Below are 14390 nucleotides of genomic sequence, written 5' to 3'. Positions count from 1 at the left end.
TAGATTCTTTTCCCATATAGGTCATTACAGAGTATTGAATAGAGTTCCCTGTGCTTTACAGTAGATCCTTATTACTTATCTATTTTATGTATAGTAGTGTATATATGTCAATCCCAATTTCCCAGTTTATCCCTTCCCCTCCTTTTGCTCACTGGTAACCCTGTTTGTTTTCTACATCTGTGACTCTATTTCTGTTTTGTAAATAAGGTCATTTGTACCATTGTTTTTAGATTCCACCTATAAGTGACATGTATTTGTCTTTCTCTGTCTGACTTACTTCACTCAGTATGACAATCTGTAGGTCCATCCATGTTGCTGCAAATGACATTATTTTGTTCTTTTTTATGGCTGAGTAATATTCCATTGTATGTATGTACCACATCTTCTTTACCCACTTGTCTGTCAATGGACATGAGGTTGCTTCAATGACTTGGCTATTGTAAATAGTGCTGCAATGAACATTAGGGTGCATGTATCTTTTTTTTTAAATAAATTTATTTATTTGAGGTTGCGTTGGGTCTTCATTGCTGTGCACGGGCTTTCTCTAGTTGCAGCGAGTGGGGGTTACTCTTCGTTGCAGTGCGTGGGCTTCTCACTGCGGTGGCTTCTCTTGTTGCAGAGCACGGGCTCTAGGCACGTGGGCTTCAGTAGTTGTGGCACGTGGGCTCAGTAGTTGTGGCACACAGTCTTAGTTGCTCTGTGGCATGTGGGATCGTCCCAGACCAGGGCTCAAACCTGTGTCCCTTGCATTGGCAAGCGAATTCTTAACCACTGCACCACCAGGGAAGTCCCTGGGGTGCATGTATCTTTTTGAATTATGTTTTTCTTCGGATATATGCGCAGGGATTGCTGGATCATATGGTAGTTCTATATTTAGTTTTTTAAGGAACCTCCATACTGTTCTCCATAATGGTTGTACCAATTTACATTCCCTCCAACAGTGTAGGAGGGTTCCCTTTTCTCCACACCCTCTCTAGCATTTATTATCTGTAGATTTTTTGATAATGGAATAATGAGCTCTTTTTTTTTTATTTTTTTTGAATAATGAGCTCTTTAGCTCCTCCTCCAGGAAGACTTCCTGGATTCCCACCCACCCAATCTGGAATATTTTAATTCCAGAGCTGAAAGGGGGAACTTAGAGATGTTTGCTGGTCAAACTGCCACTTATTAGGTTGATGGGGAAATGGAGAATAGAGAGAAGACTCCACAGCACCCAAGTAATGATGAATTTTTTCCTGTAATTATTCAACCTCATGGGCCTTATAATGGTGCTACAACAATGGTGTTCCATCATATCAGACCAATACCTCCTTTTTTATTAAGAGCATTTTGTATTGCCCCCCCCCGCCAAGTTCCCATCCTGAAATGAAATTCCTAGATAACGCAACATAGTTATACACATAAGTTCTCCCCCAAATCAATATAATGTCCTAATTGTCATATAAAGGAGAAATAAAAGGGAAGTGATTGATCAGAAACCTGTTCATTTCCGTGAGAAAATATAAGCAAACAATAGAGAATTGTTAAAGGATCCAGCCCCACGATGTCTGGCCCACTGTACTGACTTCCCTCCATAGCAGTGGGCAGATCCCACCCTTTCTCACCTCCTCAAGGGCATTGCTGCAGCTGCTCTCCTCCCTGCATCATCAATGTCTTCACCTCTACTGAATCTTTCCCTCAGCGTACACGCCGTGTTATGTCTTCCATCTTAAAAGCTAAAAACCCTGTCTCCCGTCGAGCCACTGCCCATTCATTTCCTTCCCTTTTCAGCAAGACTTCTTGAAAGAACTGTCCACACTCACTGCCTCCAATTTCTCCTCCCATTTCACTCTTCAACTCTCTCCCAGCAGACTCACTCCTGTCTCTCTCCAATGACATACACTTGTCGGGGCCACCAAGGACATCTGTGGTGCTGGACCTAATGGTCAATTCTCAGTCTTCATCTGCTGTGCCCTGTCAGCCACATCTGACACCATCCATCACTCCCCATGCCCAAAACACTTTCTTCACTTGGCTTCCAGGACACCACCCTGGCCTGGTTTTCCTCTGGTTCTTCTGGCTGTGCCTGCTCAGACCTTCTTTTTTTTTTTTTTTTTTTGCGGTATGCGGGCCTCTCACTGCTGTGACCTCTCCCGCTGCGGAGCACAGGCTCCAGACGCGCAGGCTCAGTGGCCATGGCTCACGGGCCCAGCCGCTCCGCGGCATGTGGGATCTTCCCGGACCAGGGCACGAACCCGTGTCCCCTGCATCGGCAGGCAGACTCTCAACCACTGTGCCATCAGGGAAGCCCCAGACCTTCTTTTTTTTTTTTAATTTTATTGAAGTATAGTTGATTTACGATGTTGTGTTAATTTCTGCTGTACAGCAAAGTGATTCCGTTATACATGTACATACTTTTTTTACATATTCTTTTCCATTTTGGTTTATCACAGGATATTGAATACAGTTCCCTGCGCTATACAGTAGGAACTTGTTGTTTATCCATTCTATGTATAATAGTTTGCATCTGCTACCCCCAAACTCCCAATCCATCCCTCTCCCACACCCCTCCAACGACAAGTCTGTTCTCTATGTCTGCGAGTCTGTTTCTGCTTCGTAGATAAGTTCATTTGTGTCACATTTTAGATTGCTCATATAAGTGATAACATATGGTATTTGTCTTACTCTTTCTGACTTAGTATGATAATCTCTAGGTCCATCCATTCATTTGTCGATGGACATTTAGGTTGTTTCCATGTCTTGGCTATTGTAAATAGTGCTGCAAGGAACATCGCAGTGCATATATCTTCTCGAATTATAGTTTTCTCTAGATATGTGCTTAGAAGTGCGATTGCAGGATCATATGTCAGCCTCCTTTTAACAGCCAGGTGTCCCAGGGATCAGTCCTTGGTCCCCTTCTCTTTTCCATCCATCTTCCTGTCTTCCTGATAGCAACAGCTTCTTGGTTTTCAAAGGGGATACCTTAATTATTTCTCCAGCTGGGCCTCTCCCTGAACTCTAGGCTCTTACATCCAAATGCCAGTGTGACATATCCATCTGCATGTCTTAAGAGTCATCCTTGACCTGTCTGTTTCCTCTGACAACGTACCTCAGAAATTGTCAGCTCTGAACTTCAAAATATAACCAGAACTGGTCCACTGCTCCCCTCCACAGCCCATATTCTTCTGCCTGAAATCTCACAGCAGCCTCCTCCCTGTTTCTCTGCTCCTGCCCGCCTCTCAACACTCTGTTCTTCATAGGACCGTCAGAGGCATCCTAAAACAACCCAAGCCAGGAATTCCCTGGCTGTCCAGTGGTTAGGACTCTGTGCTTCCACTGCGGGGTCACAGGTTCGATCCCTGGTCAGGGGAACTAAGATCCCGCATGCTGCACGGCGTGGCCAAAAAAGAAAACCAAGCCAGATGACATGCCTGCCCTCTCAAAAACCCTCTCATGGCTCCACTATTATTTGGGTGAAAGCAAAAGTCCTTATAGTGGCCTTAAAAACTCTAAATCATCTGCCACGACCCCTCCTCCATTACTTCTTGGACCTTGTCTTTCAATACTCTCCTCTTTGCTCACTCCTCTCCACCCACACTAGCCCCTTTCTGGTTCTGTGAATGATCCTGTCACTGGGCTTTTGCACTTGCTGGCTCCTCTTTCTGGAACCCTCCTTCCTTCATGGTTCACCTCTTCACTCCTTCAGATTTCTGTTCAAATGTCACCTGATCAAAGGTGCTTTTCCCCATCTAAAACAGTGCCAGCCGCATCTCTCAATCCCCTTGTAAGTTTTCTCCATAGAACTTATTACCAAGTTACATTGTATTTATTTGTTTCTGTCCCCCCCAACTAGAAGGTAAGCCTCATGAAGAGAGGGATTTTTGTCTGCCTCGTTCATTGCTGAATTTTTAGCACTTCGGGTAGTGCCTGGCACATTTTAGGTACTCAAGAAGTCTTATTGAATGAATAAATGAACCAGCACCCTTAGAGCACAACCATTCTATATGGTGTGAAAGTTGTTGCTTAAATGGAGGGGGTAATGCTTAGGGTTTGTGATATCCCCCCCCACTCTGTTTTAAAATGGCCTTTCCAGGCTTCCCTGGTGGCGCCGTGGTTAAGAATCCACCTGCCAACGCAGGGGACACGGGTTCGAACCCTGGTCCGGGAAGATTCCCACATGCTGCGGAGCAACTAAGCCCGTGTGCCACAACTACTGAGCTCTTGTGCCATGACTACTGAAGCCTGCGCACCTAGAGCCCGTGCTCCACAAGAGAAGCCACTGCAATGAGAAGCCCGCGCCCTGCAACGAAGAGTAGCCCGCGCTCGCCACAACTAGAGAAAGCCCGCTAGCAGAAACAAAGACCCAACGCAGCCAAAAATAAATAAAATTTTTTTAATTAAAAATTTTTTTTAATAAAATGGCCTTTCCTCACAGCATCTGAGATGCCATGTTTTCCTGGTTTTCTTCCTCCTCTCTCTCTCTGGCTGTTCCTTCTCAATCTTTGTTGAGAGTGTCAATTCCTTTGCTCAAACCTTATACGTCTCCTCTTCTCAAGGTTCTGTCCAGTCCTTGTCTCCATTCATCCTTCATACCCACCGCACACTAGGTCACTAACTCCCACAGCTTCAATTACCATCTTTGATCACCCTCAGATCTTGGTTTCCAGCCCCAATTTTTCTCTTAAGCCCCAGCCCCAGGGGTGTGGAGCCGCCTAAATCCTCATGCTGGGTGGCACACACTGGGCTCAGCATCTTCCTAACCTGTTTCTCCTCTGGGTCTCCTTCTCAGGGAAGCCCCCAATCCCCCCAACCTTCTAGCCAGAGGGCCTCATCTTGAACTTCTCCCTCCCTACCCCTCTGCGGCCACCCAGTCCCAGAGCAGGTTCCCCGGGCCTCCTGGGCATCCAGCCCTGCCACCCACTCCTCCTCCCCTCCCCACAGTCCCACCCTGGTGCAAACGCCCCTCTCCTACCCCAGCTGCCTCCCTGGACTCTCAGCTCCAGTTCTATTTCCTCCAATCCATCTTCCATATAAAAGCCAGAGACATCTTTGCAAACCCCCACTGACTCTCCTTGGCTTGAAGCCCTTCCATGGCTCCTCAGCGTCCTCGGGACAAATCCAAACTCTCTCAAGTGGCCAAACTTTTGGCCGCGGTGAACTCTATGTTCCACTCCGACTGCCTTTCTTTGGGTTCCTCTAACAACCACGCCTCTGTCACCTGACAGCCTTCTGAGTGAGCGCCCCGCTCTGATTAGTTCACGCTGATCCAGGACAGTGTGCGGAATGAATAGGTTACAACAGTCAGAGCAACAACTCCCACTTATTGAAGGCTTTGCGCCCACCGCTTTATCAACAATTTTTTTAAATTTTATTTATTTATTTATTTATTTTTGCCTGCATTGGGTCTTCCGTTGCAGGGCGCGGGCTTCTCACTGCGGTGGCTTCTCTTGTTGTGCAGCACAGGTTCTAGGCGTGGGGGCTTCAGTAGTTGTAGCACGCTGGCTCAGTAGTTGTGGCACGTGGGCTCTAGAGCGCAGGCTCAGTAGTTGTGGCACACGGGCTTAGCTTCTCCCGGACCAGGGCTCGAACCATTGCCCCCTGCATTGGCAGGCGGATTCTTAACCACTGCGCCACCAGGGTAGCCCTGCCCGGCACTTTTAAATGCTTCCTCTCTTTCAATTCCTATCTGAGAGAAGAAGCAACAGGTTCACAGACGGTTGCGGTGGGAAAGCTGAGACTCCAGCAGCCGGAGCGGTTACTCGCAACCTAGACAGTCAGGTGGTGGCGGGGCCCAGGCCTAGAGCGGAGCGTGCAGGCGGGTCACACAGCCGGGCCTTGAACGCCAGAATCAGGAATTGTGACTTAGCTCGAGGCCGCTGAGGTAGACGCGCGCGAGACTGTCCCCTGCAGGCCGGGAGGCCCAATCCCAGGCTCTGCCGGGCTCCGCAGGGCCCGTTGCCCGTGGCAACGCCGCGCGCGCCCCGCCCCTGCCCCGCCCGCCGGGCTGACTGCCCGTCAGCCGCGCAGCAGGCCAATCCCACTGAGCGGGGGGCGGGCCTCGTGGGCCTCGTTCAACCCCCGCGGCCCCCTTCTCCTCTGGGACCCCGCCTTTCTCCGCGCACACCTCCCGCCCTTCGGGCTGCCCTCGCAGCCCGTTGGCGGGCGTACCGTTCCTCTCCGCGGCGTCAGCTAATGCCGGCGCGCGGCAGTCCCGTCGGGGCGGGGCCAGGGGCGGTGACGCACGGCGCGGTGACGCAGCGCGACGGCGGCGGTGGCGGCGGCGGTGGTCGGTGAGGGAGGAGGGAGGGGAGCTCGCGGGCCGGAGAGGGGGCGACGGCAGTGGCGGAGGCCTGAGGAGGCCCGGGCGGCGGCGGCGGCGGCGGCGGAGGCCGAGGCGGTGAGTGGTGGGCAGGGTCGGGCGGACGCGGGGCGGCGGCGGGTCGGAGCGCGCGGGGCTCACCTCAGGGCGCCCCAGGCCGCGGGCGGCCCCGCCCCCTCAGGGACCCTGGGAGGCGGCGGGCGTGGAGCGCGGGCCTCCGGGGTCCCGACCCTCGAGAGGATCTCCCACACCCATCCCCCGAGTCGCCCTCACAGGCCGCTTCTCGAGCTTCTCTCCGAAATTCTTGCCCCTCGGGGTGGCCGGGGGGCCTGGCAGCAGCCTATCTCGTGACCCCCCCAGGTGTACTTCGGACACCTCCCTGGAGGGCACGCCCACAGACCCCCCGAATCCGCCCGAAGCCCTCTGCACCTTTCCGCGGTACGAAAGGCTTCCCGAGAGGCCACCCCTGATATTAACACGTCTGCTCCAGACCCCGTCCTACGCCTCAAATATGTTCCTCAGAGAACCCCCGTCTGGTCCCAGATCCCCGAACCTCCTCCGTCCAGAAATATTTCCCCGGGGCCACTCCTCATATTCCAACGATATGTGTCAGATATCTTCTCCAGGAACCTCCCTCGTAAGCCCTAAAAATCTCCTTCAGATCAGAGATTCCCCGAAATCCCCTCCAGACCCTGTACATTCCAGAAATCTCCCCCAGCGACCTGCTTCGCACATCCCAACAGTCTCCCCCAGACTTCCTTCTCACACATCCCAAGAATTTTCTCTCCCACCTACCCCCATACCAGAAATCGCCTTGGAGATTTTCCACTCATAGCCCCCAAATCTCAGAGCCCCTCCCCTTGGAATCCTCCAGAATGCCCCTGATGTCCCCTGAAAATCTTCCTCAGAGACTCTCTGAAATGGCCTCGGATCCTCAAAACTCACTTGGAGCGCCCACCCCCCCCCCGCCACCAATCCATCTCCCATATACACTCCCCCTTGACATATCCCAAAAGTCATCCCTTTGGCCTCTCCCACAGGTCCCAAAAATCTCTCTCAAAGACCTCCTCATGCTTCTCAAATCTCACCACCCTGAAATGCCCTAGAGATCACCCTCAGATACCCCAGAAATCTTCCCCTGAGACCCTCCTCACTTATCCCAGAAATCTTCTCCAGAGATTCCCTGAAATCTCTGGAGAACTCTTCTTCCACATTCCACAAGTCTCTTCCAAAACCCTTTTTATGTATCCCAAATCTCCTAGTAACCCACACAAAATGTTACAGAAATTGCTTCCTCAGGATTCCAAAACGTTTCCTCATAGTTTCTCTCTGATATTTTCTAGAATCGCTCTTTGAATCCCCCTTTCAAAATCTCTCCTTCTAGACCTACTTTCAGATGAACTTTCCTCCTCACAAGCCCTGTAAACCCTAAGACCCTCTCTTCACGACCCCTCTGAGATGCAGCTTTTCAAGACCTCCTCCTGTCTTCACAGAGACCCCAGCCACCTCCTTGAGCCCTCTGAGATATGCCCTTGAAATCCCTCCCAGAGACCCTTCCAGCACAGAGACCCTTGAATCAGCACTTAGAGACTTCCTGCCTTACTAAGAGACTTTTCCTAGATAGTTCCCTCCCTGAACTCACCCTCACAGCTTCCCTCAAATCCTCTAGAACCACCTGTAGAAGACCCCCAGCACCAACCGGCTCCTTTTCTTAGAAAGTCCCAGAATTGTTTTTTGAAAAACCCTCTACTCTGATGTTCCCATGTTCCCCCACCCCAAGACCCACCTTCCCCGTATATCCTATTGAGACCTTTACTCAGAGTTTCTCATCTGAGCTCTTTGAGAGCTGTTCCTAAAAAGGCCTCTGTCATCCTGCTCCAGTAAATCTAAGATCTCTCACAGAAGACCACACCTCCACAGACTCCCTTTAGAGAATTTTCTCCAAAATTGCTGTGCATCAGCAACTCCAGCACTTTGTAAGACTTCCTCAGAACACTCTATCTCAGGTTCTCCCTCTGACATCCCCAAGAAACCTTATTCAGGGCCCTATCAGATATACCCCTTTTAGAACCCCCATTTACACCCTCTGATCTCCTCCATTCTTTCTTCTGCAATCAACTTAGAGATCCTTCTCAGATCTGAGCCTCCTTCCCCCATTATCCCACCATAGGCCCCCAGCATCCTGCAGACTCCTCCTCTCAAGAGTCTCTATGTCCCCTTTTATTAAACAGATCCTCAAGAGATACCCTCACCTCTTGAAATCCCAACTCTCAGAGATCTTTCTCAGACCATTTTTCTTAGGTTCTATCTTCATAGACCCCTCCTCCCTTTAGATCTTCCCTTCAGAGAGATGGAGAGACCCTTAACACCTTCCTTAGACTCTTTTTTTTTTTTAAGGTTTTTATTTTTTTGGCTGTGCTGCAAGGCTTGTGGGATTTTAGTTCCCTGACCAGGGATTGAACCCAGGCCCTCAGCATTGAGAGCATGGAGTCCTAACCACTGAACCGCCAGGGAATTCCCACCCTCCTTAGACTCTCCTTGAAGACTCCCCTGATTTTCCTCTCTGAAGCCTTCTCCTTCCTTTTTCCACTTTGAGGGCCTCCTCACAAAAGAATCCCTCCCCCTGTAGTAGTGGTTCTCAAAGTGTTGTCCCTGGACCAGCAACATCAGCATCACCTGAGAACTTGTTAGAAATGCAAATTCTTAGGTCCCAACCCAGACCTGCTGAATCAGAAAACCTAGGAGTAGGGCCCAGCTGTTTTTAGGAACCTTCCTGGTGATTCTGATGCATGCTCAAGTTTGAGAACCACTGCCCTCTAAGAGGATTTCCCTTTCCCCACAGAAAGCCCCCCTGAAAGATATCTCAGCATATGCCTCTGTGCCCTACTGCCCACCCCCATTTTCCTGGGAGTCCCCTTTGTGAAGTACCTACCCTCCAGAAGATTCCTTACCCTCTTTGAAAGGTTTCTGGTTTCTCCACAAGGTTACCCCACCCTCTGAGCAATTACTTCATATTCCGTCTTTGAATGGTTCCCTTTCAGATCTTCCTCAGCATTTTCTCCTTCTGGCTTCCCCTCCACCCCTCCATACCATCCCCTTTCTGTGCTTCTGCTTCAAGTTGCTCCCTTCTTGAACACACGTGTCATTCTCTTATCCTTATCTAATCCTCATCTATTCTCCACATAGGCACCCTTGCCTTAAGGCACCTTCCAGTCTTTTCATTCTCTGTGTCTTACTGCCCAGAGCCTTCCATTGTACTTCTTAGAGCACCGCTCATCTTCTTCCTTGTAGTTTTTCATGTACTTGTCCACTCACCCTCACTGACCTGGGAGTTTGGAAAGTACCAGGATGTAACTTGTTCTTTTCTGAATCCCACAAGCTGGGATCCTTCCCTCTGTAAGTTATGAGGAATCATTGGCTCATGGGCAGCTCTTCCTGCATTTGGTCAGAAATCTCTGAGTTCCTTACTCTCACTCCCCATCCAGGTTCAACACATCTTATCCCCCCCCCACTCTCCTCTCACCTCTTTTATTCTCTCTACCCAGCTCCTTTTGCCACTCCTCCTAGGAGAGACTGCCTTCCCCACCCTCTCTCATCTGGAACTTTTCTTTGTGCTGTTTCCTGATTCTTAGCTACCCCACGTCCTATTCCTGGGGATCTGCCTCACCCCATCCTAGTTGGCTTCTCAGCCCTCCTCAGCCTTTGTAGGTTTGGGGCCTCCACAGGGCTCTCAACTTTCTCCAAGGGTTTTTGTTTCTCTCTAAGTTTGAGAAGAATAAACAGATCACGAGGTAAATACTGGGGCTGGCCTTCAGGGAGCTCACAGTACAGTAGAGAGGTTGGGCAGGTACACGGGACAGAACGTGAGGTACAAATTATATACTGTGGAAATTTGACAGTGAGAGAAGGCACCCTCTATCTGGAGAGACTTCATAGAAGAAGTGGTACTTGTTCTGGGTGCTGTTCCACAAGAGTTGGGACAAGGATGAGTGGCTTTCCAGGCAGAGGATGCAGCTTATGCAGTGGGTTAAAGACAAGAAAGACTCTTCATCTCTAACCCATGGCATCTCTTCTCTTCACCTAAAGGACAGAGGTGAAAGAAAACAGATCTCTTCCATCTGCATTGTATTTGCCAGATGCACTTTAGTGACCCACAGAGTAATAATGTTAATGACCACTGTTTATTGAGTAATTATTATCTGCCAGTCACTGTTTAAGTGCTTCACATGTATTGTCTCATCTCATATTCACAGGAACTCTATGAGGTAGGTAAACTGTGATTATCCTCATTTTACAAAGGATGAAATTGAGGACAGGTGGCACAAATAGAAGGTCTCTGGGCTCTGTCCGTCCCGGGATGATAGTGTCTGGGGTCAGAGAGTTGGATTTTCTGTTCAGATAGGGTTGGGTGCAATGGGGCATTGTAGTGTAGTGATCAAGTATGCAGACTCTGGGGCCAGACAGGATTTGCATCCCACATCATTGCTTACCCCCTGTTTTGTGACCTAGGACAAGTTATTGAACTTCTCTGGTCCTTAGTTTCCAGAGTTGAAAAATGAAGGTAATGATGGTATCTTACTTCATAGAACTATTATAAGGATTAAATAACTTAATATGTATAAAGTATTTAGAACAATGCCTTGTATATAAGTGCTCAGTTTTAGCAAAAAAAAAAAGTTCATATCAACCAAGACTCTAAGATATAGGTGACAGTATGTTAGCTCAAACTGGTTTAATAAAAATAAAGAGAATTAATTGGCTCATGTTACTGAAAAGTCCAGAACTAGGATGGCTCCAGACCTACCTGCATCCAGGAGTTCAGTCTTCCTAGTAATCTCTCCCCATTTCTCCACTGACTTAGCTTCATCCTCAACTGGTTTCTGCTTTGTGACAACAAAGATGACCCTCAGCAACTGTAGGCTTAAACCCCACCTTCTTAGCAGTCTCACTGGAAAGAGAACTCTTTCCTGAGAGCCCCAGTTTGAAAACAGTTTCCTCTCTGAATAAGTGTGAAATGGTGACAGAAGATCCTTTGAGACATGTTTAGGTGAGCGGCGCTCTTAGAGACTCTCTTGCTTGCTAAACCAGACAGGACTGTGATTCCATCCCATGACCTTTCTGAGGGTTGATGGTAGTCCCCCTCTTCACTGTTCCCCAGCCCCAATCATTCTCTTCTCTATGGTCGTTTGGATCCAGAGAGTTTATGGCTGGTCTCACCCCACCAGACCTTCCTTTGGGATCTCACTGGGAGAAACAGGAATGAGATGACTGGCCTGGTTTGGTTATAGCCTTGGGGTAGTGGAATCCAGGAGTACTCATGTTCAGTTCCTTACCTCAGCTTTGGGTTTCTAGGACTCAGAACTTTAGAAGAAGGTTAAGTAGATTACTGTGCGTAGAGTTTTGTTTTGTTTGTTTTAGGGTAAATTTGTTGAATAGAGTCTGGTCGAGGGCAAGTAACAGAACAGCAGTGTAGAGTGTGCACATCTCAAACGTCTCCAGCAATTAAACAATTTATGAAAGCACTTTTCTAGGTACTGGAGATACAGCAGTGAATGAAACAGTCAAGGTCTTAGAGCTCTTGGGTCTTATATTCTGATGGAGGGAAGATATATAAACAAAAGAAATCAGATAGTGATATGTGCTATGAAGGAATTAAAACAGTGTGAAGGGGGTGGGAGGTTGGCCACTGTACACAGGATGGTCAGAATTGGCCTCTGAGGAGGTGACAGTTGAGCCTGATAACCTGAAAGATGAGAAGGCACCAGTTGTGGGAAGATCTAAGAGCTGGGCATTCTAATCTAAGCATAGTTACATGTGGAGAAAGGACTGCTGCAAGGTGGGGAAATTTTTCACAGATGCTTACTGAGGGTCTGTTATGTGCCAGGTACTATTCTAGGAATTGAAAAATGTAGCCGTGAATAATACAGCCACAGTCTTCCTTTCCCTCGTGGATCTTACAGTCTAGGTGTTTCCGGAAGAGCTGCAGCCTTTGAAGAAACAGTTTTTGACGACGATATCAGACCAAAGACTCCTTCCTACTGGGGAGATGAGGAAGATTGGGGCACACATGAACCCAGATCTGATTGATGAGAAGGAACCAGCCATGTGATGATCTGGGGAAGAACATTTCGGGTAGAGGGGTCAGCCAGTGCAAAACCCCTGAGATGTGTTCAAGGAACATCAAGGAGCTCGTGGCTGAAGCATAAGTGAAGCAGAAGGGGCAAGGGCTTGGAGTGGTTGACAGAGGCCAGATCATGTGGGGCCTTGTGGGCTATGGTAAGGAGTTTACATTTTCACATAAGAGCATTGCGAAGCTATTAGAGGATTTTTTTTTTTTTTTTTTTGGCTGCGTTGGGTCTGTTGCTGCGCGCGGGCTTTCTCTAGTTGCGGCGAGTGGGGGCTACTCTTCGTTGCGGTGCGCGGGCTTCTCGTGCAGTGGCTTCTCTTGTTGCGGAGCACAGGCTCTAGGCTCACGGGCTTCAGTAGTTGTGGCTCGCAGGCTCCAGGGTGCAGGCTCAGTAGTTGTGACACACGGGCTTAGTTGCTCTGCGGCATGTGGGATCTTCCCGGACTAGGGATCGAACCCGTGTCAGCTGCATTGGCAGGCAGATTCTTAACCACTGCGCCACCAGGGAAGTCCCTATTAGAGGATTTTTAAAGCAAGACAGTGACATGATTTGTTTGTTTGGTTGTTTGTAAAGAAAATTCACTGGTTTCTGCAAGGAAAACAGGGGCAAGAATGGAAGCAGGAGGCAATACATTTGTCCAGATGAGAAAGGATGATGAATTGAATATGGTGGTGGTAGTAAAAATGGAGATACAGATATACATGTTCCATGTTGAGAAAACAGGAGTTAATGATGGGATTAGAGAAAGAGGAATCCAGGATGATGATACTAGGTAACAAGTCTGTGAGGGTATTTATGCCTCACAACACTATGAGAGTAGGTACTATTATTAAACCCATTTTACAGATGAGAAAACAGACACTGCAAGGTAAAATCATTTGCCCCAAATTATGCAGGTTTCCCAGAGCTCCCCAGGCTCTGTTATCTTCCAGGAGGCCCTGCCTGGCTTCTCCCCTCCTCTCCTTCCCTTCTCCAGGACCATTCATACAAGAGCCTCATTCTTGGCTGAGGCAGTAATATGCATATTTTGTATACATATTTCACGAGTTTCTGAAAATAATGGTTGGTTTTCATAAGAGAGAAGTTGGGGTCCCTTGGCTTCTGACATTATCCTGTTCTTCTCAAGTTGGGATAGTGAGTTAACCTGAGGTAACTAGCCTATTACTTTACTCATGAAATGAACAAGCTCCTCCAAGGCCTATGTGGATGCTGTAGAAAGGCTAGGGTTAGGTGGGAAGGCTAATAGGACCCTCCCGTTATTTGTCCAGAGATGTTGGCGTTAAAGGGTGTATGCTTTGGTCCAGCTTGGTCCAGCTTTCTAGGCAGTGGAAGGGAACTTATAAATATATATAAATATATAATATATAAACTTACAAATATATGTATATGTATAAACTTATAAACATATATATATTTATAAGTTTATATAATTAAATATAAATAAATACGCTGTAGCATTATTTGCAGGAAGAAGCAGACTGCTTGGCCTTAAAAATCTCAGCTTAGCTGTGTGCAGTCTTGGGTAAGTGGCTTGACCTCTGTGTCTCAGTGTCTTCATCTGTAAAATGAGAATACTATTATATACATATATATATTTGTAGTTATAGTTTTTGAGATCAGATGAGCTCATCCATGGAAAGCTATTAGCATAAGGCCTGGCACATGATACAATAATATATGATGTGAAGACATTTGAAGCATCATGCTAGGTGTTTTTATATATATTCTTTCATTCTTACAACAAGCTTCACTGAGGAAGAAACTGAGTTACTTGCCAAAGGTCAGCACAGCAAGTTGGTATCAGTAGGAGAGCTCTGGTTCAGCCAGGTCTCACTCCACAGTGCTGCTTGTGGATGAGGAGAACTGACCTCCAGAGGCGCCTCCTGTATGTGGGCTGTTTTTCACTGGGGCCAAAGAAAGAGTCCAGTGGACAGTTTTTCCTGGAACCTCTTAGCCAACTTTTG

The 14390-nt window shown here is 48.2% G+C and overlaps 1 protein-coding gene across 5 annotated transcripts in view; it reads left to right on the top strand.

Moving 5' to 3' along the window:
• Window positions 1–6270: 6270 nt before the first annotated feature.
• The window catches only part of SAMD4B (sterile alpha motif domain containing 4B), a 37329-nt gene continuing 29209 nt past the window's right edge, over window positions 6271–14390 (top strand). For 2 of the 5 annotated variants that reach the window (XM_060000004.1, XM_060000000.1), the window contains exon 1: window positions 6271–6376. The gene's annotated coding sequence lies outside the window, so the exon portion shown is untranslated. Of the gene's footprint in view, window positions 6377–10807; window positions 10860–11319; window positions 11346–12258; window positions 12575–14390 lie in introns of those variants that run through there. The other 3 variants (XM_060000001.1, XM_060000002.1, XM_060000003.1) reach the window with 3 other exon arrangements.

This window comes from Delphinus delphis, chromosome 20, assembly GCF_949987515.2.
Source record: "Delphinus delphis chromosome 20, mDelDel1.2, whole genome shotgun sequence".
NCBI classification, from domain to species: Eukaryota; Metazoa; Chordata; class Mammalia; order Artiodactyla; family Delphinidae; genus Delphinus; species Delphinus delphis.
This window is presented reverse-complemented; position numbering and strand designations above follow the sequence as displayed.